The following is a 12,534-nucleotide window of genomic DNA, read 5'->3' as shown; positions in this document are numbered from 1 at the left end:
CTTAAATTACACTTTGGCACCCAAGTGAGGTTGCACGTAATTATTTTATAACTTACTGAAATGTAATAATTGTACTTTGACCACCGAAAAGACTATATTGTCCCAGATCTTACTTTATTTATTATGCAATGCAAGCAAATGACTATTATAGCCTTGAGTCTTAAATTATTGATTTGTAGTAATTTACCATTTTGCCCTTTTGGGCCTTGTTATTTAAATTTAGTGTGAAATGACCGTTTTACCCTCGGACGTTTTTGGGTCGGGTGAAGACCAGTTTAATGGTCCGGATCCATGAGGATTTGGGTCGTTACATTCACTTTATGCTTTATGTGGATTCACGGGATCATTAAGAGGTGTGTTTTAGACACCTCCTACTGAGTGGCTGGCTCACCTCATTACTTTAACATTTTCAGGTCACGGGAAGGAAGTGGCAGATGACGTTCTTCCACAAGTTTAGATAGGTTAGTGGACTATTTTGACATCTTTTGTAGTTGCGGTCTTAAATTTTTTTTGTAAGTCTTAGGGTGGCACGTATATTATATATTGATATTGGTATTAACTGTAATGCCCTTAGATGACCTAGGGTTTGGGTAAGGACCCGGTTAGCGATTTGGACCCTTAGGTTCGAGTTGTTACAATTGCGACTTTCTGTTTGGCTCTGCTTAGATTGCTCAGTCCTGTAGAAGTTGTTGTGGCCTGTTTTCTGCTATAATCATGCTCATCCTGTTATAGTTTCATTTTCATCCTTATTGTGGCTGTTAGTTCTTTGGTTGTTGTTTCACTTATTTTTTCTTCTCATGTTGCCTTCTCAGCATCATATACTATTTCATACTCTATCTATGTAATCTTCCATCATCTGTTTCAGGGGTTGATAGAGTAGAAAATGGTGTAAACCAGTGATTGCCCTTTTAAAGCAATATTGATGTTGCTATGGATGTTTTGTGTTGGGGAAAAAACAAAGATATAATAGGGCAATGTAACAAATACAATACCCAAGTCAAATGCGGAATACCCAGAATTGGAACTTTTTACTCACTGTGAAAACTTCTAAGATTAACAAATATAGAACAGAGATAACAAACAATCAATAAAATCAATCACACGATGAATACTAGGATATACGTGGAAAACCTTTTAGATGGAAGAGTAAAAAACTATGGGCCAACTCTGAATAACCATCCACTATCTTCTTCTTCTTCTTCTTCTTTTTTTTTTTTTTCTTAGTTGGTACTCACACACTCATGTTTCTTCTGAGACTGGAATCTCCGACCTCCCTTTGGGAAGTACGAGGCTGATACCGCTATGCCACTGGTCCGTTGGTATAATCCTCCACTATTAACAGTAATAATGGGGTTACAGCTGGTCTTCTCTAGATTGAACTAGAGGCTTACAAATTAAAGATTCTTCAAGGGAAATCAAAACCCTCGGATAACAGCAACATCAACAGAATGAAACGTCACCCAGAAACATAGTCGGTGTTTATGTAACGACACGAACTCTGGGGTTCGAATCATTATTCGGGTCCTTGCCCGAACCCGAGGTCGTCTAAAGTCTTGTATGCAATTGGGCTCATTTGTGAGCTCAACTATGCTGTAAACCTGTCTCGATAACATTTATATCAATCTAAAATATGCATAACAAACTGGTGTATGGTTTAACTATCAAATAATACAAATGAACTCGAATTCACTTAGTCATCCTTTATACTTTACATTTAATCACATGAATCCATTCCAATATGTGTGTGTGTGTGTGTATGTGCGCGCGCATGCCCAAAATAATAAAGTTACATTGTCAAGGTCACAACTATAAGGCTATTACATAACGTCTACCAAGGCTTCACTAAATACATCTTCTAACACGAAATGGCAATTGGAAACCCTTCTAGTCCCGTCTATGCTTATTCCGTCTATGCTTGTGGAGGATCAACATCCACCAACTTTTTTCGTGACCTGAAAAATGTAGAGTAGTGAGCACAACAGCTCAGTAGAGATTGCCTAAGTGGCATCTCCTCAAACAAAGCAAGTAATCACATGTCTTATATACAATGAATAAGAAAAAGAATAAGGGATCATATTGGGGATTCACGAACAATACTTCTATTTTCAATTAATCATCATCGCCATCCACATACAATGCAATGCATGAAATACCCGATGTAACCACACATCACACCCATACTCTCACGTGTCCACACATCACATCCACACCCTCGTGTATCCACACATTACATCAACACCTTTGTGTATCCACACATCACATCCACACTCTCTTTTACTCGTGAATATCATCATGTCATGCATATATAAATGCTTCAAATTAAATTATTCATTACTCATCATATTTTCACAACACAATTGATATTTCCATGGCCACAACAAGATAAATTGATAATTTTTATTTTTATTATTATTATTATTTTTAGCATTTACAATATACATCACAACAACCATACAAAAAATAATAGATATAATCCACTACATAGTCACTTTATTACATGTCATTTGAAATTTATGCATAATATAAACATATAATTCCATCAAACACATCAATTGGACAAAACTCATGCATAAACCAAAACCCTAGAATTTTGCATTATCCGATTAATATCAAATTGACATGCCAAAGGAGGGGAAAAATATCTAATTAACTACCAAATTTAAGGAAATCGACAATTAGACAAACTATACCTTGATTTGAAGAAAAAACCCCAAATGCGAAATGCACCAAAGTTATCTAAATCTAACTTTGCTCCAATCAAATCAAAGCTCTCGTTGTGCCCGTTAACTCTGCTTTCAGTGGCAAAGTCGAATTCCTAAAGACGGAGTGTAGATCTAAGTTTGTTTGTGGTAAAAGAAAAAGAAAAATAGAATACAGAGAAGGAAGGAGAGAATTTCGTGAGGAGAGAAATGAAAGAATGGTCAGGTGATAACCATAAAGACATTGTAATGACTTAGTCACAAGTGGGCCCCAGCAATAATAAAAATTATAACAACCCAAAAAGATACCGATGGAAGGTACCAAAATAATAATAATAATAATAAATAAATAAATAAAATTTGGCATGATCTTTGTAAAAAAAAGTCCTACTACAATCTACAGAAATATATATAAAATGCAATGGCCTCACTTGGCCTTAAAACTAATCTATCATGTTCCAACGCATAATGCAAATAATATACAACATTCTCAAAATCAACACATACATATAAAATGAGTCTCGTTCCTCCATCTGATCCTAACATAGAAACACCAGTTCACTACCTAGTCTCATAATCCTTTACAAAGAACGCACTTTAATTACATCAAGTTACAGTTCATAAAATATAGTTAAAATTAAAAGTTCATAACTTACAACATTATACAAATTAAACTAAAGTTTCTAATACAAAAGATAACAAAATATAGATCTCCAATCTAGTCTAAACTTGTGGTGGATTGTCGCCCGCCACCTCTTTCCCGTATCCTGAAAATATTAAAGCAATGGGATGAGTCAATCACTCAGTAGGAAGTGCCTAAAACACACCAACAATACAACAACAAAAATGTATATAAGTCATTCGACCACCAAGTATACAATATTTGCCAATGATATGCCATGCCATGAAATGTCGCTTCCCATTTCTGAAAAAATACCGTTTCACCTCTCCAAATCGTTAGTGCAGTCCGACCCAAGGCGACTCCAAGGCGTCACAGAGGAGGATTGGCTAACTATCCACGACCACAAGGCAACTCCAAAGCGTCGTATTCGGCCTAGGTATCTCAACCACGTTAGGGTCTTTCCCTAGTCCCTTCTAGACCATACTAACGCCGTGGACCACTAGGCAACTCTAGGCATCCGGGGTTTCGCAAACACTTTTCGAAAACTTTTTCCCCCAAAACAATTTATTTTGCTTTTCAAAAATATTTTTCCCTTTTTCCTTTCCCAATGGAATGCATGAATGTTTCATGCTACACAATTTCAATATTAACAATGAAATCTCATGTAAATTAATAATTCTCAACAATATACACATACCTCATGCTTAAATAAATAATTTAAACATATTGGATAAATCAAGGTATAAATTGAATATATTTTCATCACATCAACTCAAGGAACATGTAATTGAGCCAACTATTCACATAATTCACATTATCATATAAAACCCTAAACACCATAGGTCAAATAATCAAATTAAACATTCTTATAAGCAAAATTAAGGGAGACAAATTCATAAAGGTTAAAGAAATTATGGGTTAGAACACCCCTACCTTAATTAGAAGAAAAAGTCCCAAATTACACCTAATTTTCAAAAATTAGAATTTGTTCCAGACTAAAAATTGCTCCGATCAAAACGAAGGTCTCGATACACTCATCAACTTTGTTTTTAAGTGGCAAAATCAAATTCCTAAAGGTTATGGCAAGATCAAGCTTGTTTTGTAAAGAGAGAAAAAAAGAAAATGCAAAAATAGAGATGGAGAGAGTAAACTGACAATGGGGAAAGGAAAAAAAAATAAGGGTTTATGATGACCCTTAGGCTATTTACAAGGTTATAACATAATGGTGGATCTCATAATAAATAATTCCTTTAACAACATTAAATATGTGTGTGTGTGCACAATTACCTAACCACCACACATTAACCATACAACCAATTCAATATACAGCCAAGTAAATGAGCACAATAATAATAATATGTGAAATGCAATGGACCCATGACACAACCCCCGTGCACACCAACCTTGGTAGCGGGTCCCGCCTGTCTAGGTCCGAAAAACAGAAAAATGTCGAAATGACAACCAATGCATTTTTAATTGTCCTAAACTCAAGAAAATACCCTAATCAACTCTCAAACATACTTGCCACACCCCACGGTGTCTGGCACGTAAAACGAGAAAAGACGAAAATACTCTCGAAAAAAAATCAGAAAATTCCAAAAAATAAAAAATGATAAAAATTGGAAACATTACATTGTTCCCTCCTTAAAAGATTTTGTCCCCGAAATCTTCCCTCCTTAAAAAAGGACTCCCACAGTGTGATACCCCTCGATTCTAGAGCCACGGGTGATCAAGTCCGAGCACAGATCCGAGGAATACCAGACAATCAATATATAAACAAACAAGAATACAAACTGAAATAAGAATAAAATAATAATACGCTGAAAGAAATCTAAAATAAAAAATCCTCAAACTTTAAATAATAAATTAATATCCTTTAAATCCTTCAAATCTGTACAACTCGGGAATCCATCTAGTGGACCTCTAATATTTCCAACCGATAAATAAATTTACAGAATTAAAATCCAAAACTAAAATAAGAAAGAGAATCCTATGTAATCGAAATAGTGAGTGCTTGTATCTGCATCAACACGTTCAAGCTCTAAGCCTGGTACTGTCGAACACCTGAAAAATAAGAGTGGGTCAGGCCCACATGCAAATTCCATCCTACTACAATCCGTACATAAATCCGATACGCAAATACATCCTAGATAGCTCGACAATATTTAAAATAGTCTATATAGATATAGATACACACTATAGGATATTCACAAACTTATAGTCATCACACTTGAGTAGAAGGTAACACGCAAAACGCCGTAGCGTAGTCCTGCACACCTAGACCTACCAGGGAACGTCATTAGGTCCAGTTATCCATCCACGCGATATACGCACCCTAATCGTGATCAGGAGACTCAAGCTCGTATCATGTTACCATAAGTACATATATAAATTCCTTCTTAGTGCAGAAAGATAAAACAAATATCCATTATGTCGTTCAACTGTTTTGCTGACAGAACATGTATCCATGTAGGATTTAACTGTTTTAGTTAATCCATTCCTTATATATGAAGAGGTAGGACTTAGCTTTTTGATCTAATTTATCTCTGATATGCCACCGTCCTATACCGGTGCATATAATGCATATGATCTACAGATGATGCAAATTCAAATGAACATCAAATATATCTAGAAACCAGCATAATAGAAAACAGATATTATTAATATCCCATCATGCATCCAGTATATGATTATAATCATAAATCCTCTAAATAAATTGTTAAAGTAATGATAAACAATTTATATTATCCACATCCATATAATTGATAAAACAGAATTTAAACAGTTTATCAATTAACATCCATAGCATGGTATAATGATTATCAGAAATATAAACTGCACATTATACTAGAATTCCCAACCAATACTTCCATACTAGTTCATTTACATTGCTAAAACGAAGACTAGCATTTAAATCTTCCTCAATCCATGACGGCATGCAAATTAATATTTAAATCTCATGATGTCCATTTAATCCTCAATCATAATTCCTACGCCTAGTATAATGGCACTCAGAAGTCTAGACGGAGTTCATTATATGAAGTCCTAATAGTATTTTAATACTAGTTTGTTTAATTTGCTAGAACAACCACTAGTAATTAAACTTCCATATTCCGTGACAGCATGTAAATCATTGTTAAATTTCATGGAATCCATTAACACAGTATAAACCAACATTCATGACCTTCATTAAATTATATATAAATATCATTTATATAAAATCTAAAACATAACTCTCATACCAGTCCATTTAGTTTGCTCAACAAACTAGAAACAAAGTCTTCCTCCTTACATGGTAGTATGCATAGTTTTCTTTAAAAATCATGATACCCCTTTCCAGATCATAAACCAATATTCCTGGGTCTTTAAATATGTTATATTTATTATTTTAAAAACCCCCAATTAAATTTCAGTATTGCATTTTAGCCCATGCAGTCCGAAAAACCACCAAAACCACTTATTGGGCATTTATAAAAGGTAGAGGAGGCTCCAATTTTAGGTTGAGGAAGTTCCAATTTAAGTTGAGGAGGCTCCAATTTTAGGTTGAGGAAAAACCCCCAATTAAATTTCAGTATTGCATTTTAGCCCATGCAGTCCGAAAAACCACCAAAACCACTTATTGGGCATTTATAAAAGGTAGAGGAGGCTCCAATTTTAGGTTGAGGAAGTTCCAATTTAAGTTGAGGAGGCTCCAATTTTAAGTTGAGCAGGCTCCACTCCTCTTGGAGTCGCCTCTACATTATGTGGAGCCGGTTCCACTTCAAGGGAGCCGCCTCCATTAAAGGGTGGAGCCGTCTCCACTCTCCCAGCCTCCATTTTTCCCTTCGTCGGCGTATTCCAGACCCTCTGTTTTTCATTGCTAGGGTTCTTAAGTGTCTAAACTAGATCCCAACACATTCCCAACATGTATACTACACAGTATGCATCATAAATTTCAATTGAAAACATCTAATTATGTATCACAATTCAAGACTACACAATTTACCTAAAACTATTGTAATTTAAAATTGACATGGAATCTGTATCAGTTTTAAAAATAGCATGGAATCCAACTATCAGTTTTAAAAGTTGAATTAATCCCTAGAGATTATAAAGAATGCACTGAACACAAGTTTACAGGAAGGAGATAGAATGAAACTTGCCTTTAGGTTTCGGTTTGAAACCTTTCAATGTCATCTCTTAATTCTCCGACGACTGCCGCCTACCGGCAAACCTCCTATTGCTCGGTTTCAATCCCACAAACCATCCATTCCTTCCTCCTTGGTACGTCCTTCAGTCCACGACTAAACTCCTAATTGGTTCTCTCAGTTTCCCTCTGTTTTTCCTCTCATGAACCCTTACGTGAATAGGGTTTATTTTTCAACCCTAACTGACGTATACCATTCAATATATATAGGCATTTACTAAAACCTAATTCTACTTCCCAACTCATTATAAGTCGGTTACCCATGTGAATAATATGAAACCCTAAACTATTTATGACGTATACAATTTATAAACAGAAGACTAAACAACATAGTCCACCTAAGCACATATGTAAAAAATACAAATAAATCATATAAGCTATCAAATAAAACACATCAATTCAATCACCAATTAATCATGTAATAAATTTAAATAAACAATTAAATAATTAATTTAAAATAAACAAACAATTACCATAAATAATGAATTTAAATAAATACACATTTAACCAATTAAGCAAATAAGCACATAATTCAAAGAAAATTGAATTTAAATTCCAATTATATCCTTTTGAATATTAGGGGCATTACATTCTTCCTCCCTAACAAAAGGAATTCCGTCCTCAAAATTAACGAATCTCTGAATTCTTTTATTTTAAATTCATTTCCGTGTCGTTGTGGATTCTGCCTTTATGTACGGGCTCCACTGAATTCCAAATCCTTATAGAAAATTTTATGGTACCGTTATTTAAGAAATACCAAAAACTACACATAGGTTGTATGACACAACAATTCATCCTTACCCAAAATCCATTCCAGAATACAAATCCATAGTCCTCTAAGTGCCATAGAATAAACGCACAAAATTCCTATGCATGCAACGCTTAACAAGTTGGTAACGCTGAACTATAGGCTATGACCTAAATTGATGAACAAAATCCGTGAAATGTTAGTGTAATACGTAAAACTAACCTTCCTCCAAAAATACATTGCTTCCTATATGGAAGACATCCCGCCCAACCATTTCCGGAAAGTAAACTTGAATACATGAGTTCAACTGTTTACAAAATCCGACTGCCGCCTTCAAATCGCGTGCAATCATTACCATAAAAGAGTTTTTATCTCCGATATATCCTTAAATAAAGTCAAGGTCTTATTATATAACCTCGCTTCCATGCCAAACCAACCAGTAAGAGATCGGTACAACATACTATCCAAAATTCCAAACATTGTCGCACTAACCTCCTTGTGCCAACAATAACACAGATAATAACTGAAAAGCTAAGTAACGCTTTCAATTACCCATGCCAACCTAGGATATATATCCTAAGCATATTTGCCATGATCCAATATTATATTGCGATCAAATTTCCCATCTAGAGATGCGAATCATAGTTGGTGCTCCAACACCTTCGAAAACTTCATTGACATAGCAGTGTTTAGCTCCCACAAGAGATAACCACATACTATAATTTCGTTATCAGTGCAATGTAGAATTGACACGACCCGTCAAAATAAACTCGACTAACAATGATGTCCACAATCGAACTTGCTTATCCACAACTCTTAATCCATATAGAATTAAAATTCCAACCAATGTCGGTACTTTCTACCAACCATCCGCCTCCTGATTAGTCTTACTTCCTTGTTAATATAGGAAGTGGCTAAAACCTCCAATGATATCCAAGCCTCAATTTTCCACCTTGTTAGCAGGTGATACACTTAGAGATAGTGATATACATGTCTCTATCCGTACCGGCTCACCAAGACGAACTTGGTAAGTCGTACTGTAACTCCCATCTATTTGACTGCACCGTAACATTTTATGTCTCAGTCACTCCGACCTTCTTAGAATCAGAAAGACTACTACCAATCCTCCTTTAGTACCCTAAACTCATTTGAGTAAGGTACTACCTCCTGTGGGGTCAGCCCAAATATTCCAAGTTGACCGCCTCCATTTCCCTGGTAATAGCAAGTGTTATTATTACCACGTGCTAAAATGCAACGGATTGCGTAATAATCACCGCAGGTGCAATCACCATATCGGTTGATAAGATTATCCTCCTCCCCATCACTTCCACCCGATGAAACTTAATGTAAAGTGTGAATCACCACATCTATCCATCTAAGCCGTCTCGTGATCCATGCTATTCGTAGGAACTGATTTCTTACCAGTTCCAAAATAGACAAAATGAAGCTGATTTAATTTTATCAATCAAATAATATCCCGATCAAGATCCGGACCCTTGTGTAAAATCAGCAATCTCTCATCTAGATCTGTGGAAACTACCCTGTTAGTCCCACTCTAGCATAAGAAGTGGCTGCAAGGATCTAGTGATCTCTGACGGTCCATCTAAATTATCTATCAGATATCAGACTTTGAGACAAAATCACTATGTCCCTCCTCCTACCTACCTCCAAACATTTGCTTCCCTCTGTGAAGCATTATGTTTCCTCTAGAATCAATAAAGAACTAAAAGTGGTGAACCCCAGTCCTTACATCCTCCTTCCAATTTGTCTAACGAAAATATCATTAGTCTGGTAACACTAGCTTCCATATTTAGATGTTCAATCTGACCTTCAAGTCTTTGACATCCTACTTCCCTAACACAAATAAGTGTCTGTTAGACTTCTTATCTAACTTCAAGGAATATGGAATCTTTCAATCCTCCAAATAGTCAACAATTCCCAGCAACAACTATTTGTTGCGAATGGTGACCTAAAAAAAAAAAAAAATTCCATATTATTTGTGCAAATAAAGAGACCTTGTTTCCTCCTTGATATACAACTCCAACAATTCCTCCTAATGACACCCCCTCATGAACTAAAATTATTGATTAAGAATTTACTGATGACTAGTTAGTCCGTCTATTATTCTCAGTCGGTGCCATTCTAATAAGTACTTAAACCAGTATAAAATCCTCCTACTGACTTGGAAACATCTGTTTAAAACTTCTGAGAAGATATTCAGCCAAGTTAGTTCCTCCGATAAACCATCGTGGCATTACAGTTTATCAAATGAATCTATATCATTTGACTCGAACTGCTGGTTTACTTATCCCATCTTGAACACGTACTATAACTACACATGTCTAGGTTCATTAGATTGGCTAAAGTTAGGTATACTTACCCAATCCTATGACCACATGCCCCAACCAAAATGGTAGTTGACTGATCACTCACTTGTGTCCCCAACTAAACCGTATTCCCGATCTTGAATAATTAACAAAAAAGAAATACATAATGCACACATAATAAAACAGAATAAAATCTATGTAAAACATCATTCCTCCTTGCAAAAAAATCTCATTTAGAAATCAACTTTACCTGATTGGTTCACAATCTCCTTTTCCAGTTTCGGAGGTAATCAACCAACCTCGAAACATAAGCTCAAACCATAGCTCAAAACTAAATCCATTTGCCTCAGCAAATTCCAAAGGCTTAACCTTTATGCTCCTTATACACAGAATGCAAACCGTCTTATGTAGCTTTAAGAAAGTAACTTAGACCATCATAACCTAATCCCCATACTCCCCGGAACGTGATATAAAATCATGGCTGCATTCCGATAAGAACTCCATCCAATCCTAAATCCCTGAAGAGTCCTTATTATCTACCTCTTTTAAGGTAACACGAAAATCTAACTGTATGTAGGTCGATCCCTACCAACTCTGCAAGTATCATTTACTAGACTTTTAGTGAACAAAATCACCATTGCGCGATCCTTGATTTTTAAGATTCAATACCCTCTTTCTTGGGTATGTTGAAATCTCCTCCACTAGAATCCTCATCGGACTCTTAATCCTCGTTTATCTCCTTCATGAGAACAACTGAAATCGTGTTGGTCCCTTTATGCGGTGACCTAAAACACACTCCTAAATCCTCCTTGGCTTATACTTCTAAAAGTAGCGCTAACCGAAACTAAACCTTCGATCCCAAGTTCTGCTTCTGATAGAGAACTCGATAATGTACTCCTCAACTCTTTCGGGTCTGATTCGCTATCGCCTTGGACCCCATCCTCCTTCTAGTGTCAACCATTCCATAATTATAGAATATAATTGACATCAGCTGTTCCTCCTAACGAACCGTAAAGGAGTACAACGAATCCTAATATGGCTCTAAGTTTTTAAGTGACGCAACACGGAAGACTTCTAACGAAAGACACTCCTAAGGACACTAGAACCTGGAGTGCTCTAATACCAACTGTGATACCCTTCGATTCTAGAGCCACGGGTGATCAAGTCCGAGCACGGATCCGAGGGATACTAAACAATCAATATATAAACAAGCAGGAATACAAAGTGAAATAAGAATAAAATAATAATACACTGAAAGAAATCTAAAATAAAAAATTCTCAAACTTTAAATAATAAATTAATATCCTTTAAATCCTTCAAATCCGTACAATTCTGGAATCCATCTAGTGGATGTGATACCCCCAGATTTTCGGATGCGGGTTGGCCAGGCCCATGCCCGATTACCCGAGGATATCAAACCAATTAGCAGTTAACGAACACAGAATACAAATAAGGAAACAGGAATAAATAAAAATTTGCTGAAAAGAAACTAGAATGATAATCCAAATACTGAAACCTCAGAATAAAATTAAATTAATAAAGAATTATTCTGATACATTCAAATTCTCCATTTCTAATACAACTTGGGAATCCATCTGGTGGACCCCTAAAAACTCCAACACTGAAATCATCAACTGAAGAACTCCACTGCTAAAACATGAAGAAGCTCCTATGTCGTCAGAAGATTGAGAAGCCGTCTCTGCTCAGCATGAACAAGATCTAAGACCTGGAACCGTCCGTTACCTGAAAAATAAATAGTGGGTCAGGCCCACGAACAAGTTCTATCCTAACTACAATCCAAACAGAGACCCGATACGCAGATACATCGTAGACGTCTCAACCATATCTATATAGTCCGTAATAAATAAATATATATCCACACTACAGGACTCTCACTGAACTATGCTGAGGGTCTCAACCTGAATAGAAGGCAACATGCAATACGCACCTGA

Source organism: Cornus florida, unplaced genomic scaffold, assembly GCF_030987335.1.
Source record: "Cornus florida cultivar Cherokee Brave unplaced genomic scaffold, ASM3098733v1 CherokeeBrave_3.0.0_Hap2_Chr10, whole genome shotgun sequence".
In the NCBI taxonomy this organism is placed as follows: domain Eukaryota; kingdom Viridiplantae; phylum Streptophyta; class Magnoliopsida; order Cornales; family Cornaceae; genus Cornus; species Cornus florida.
Note: the sequence above shows the minus strand (reverse complement) of the source record.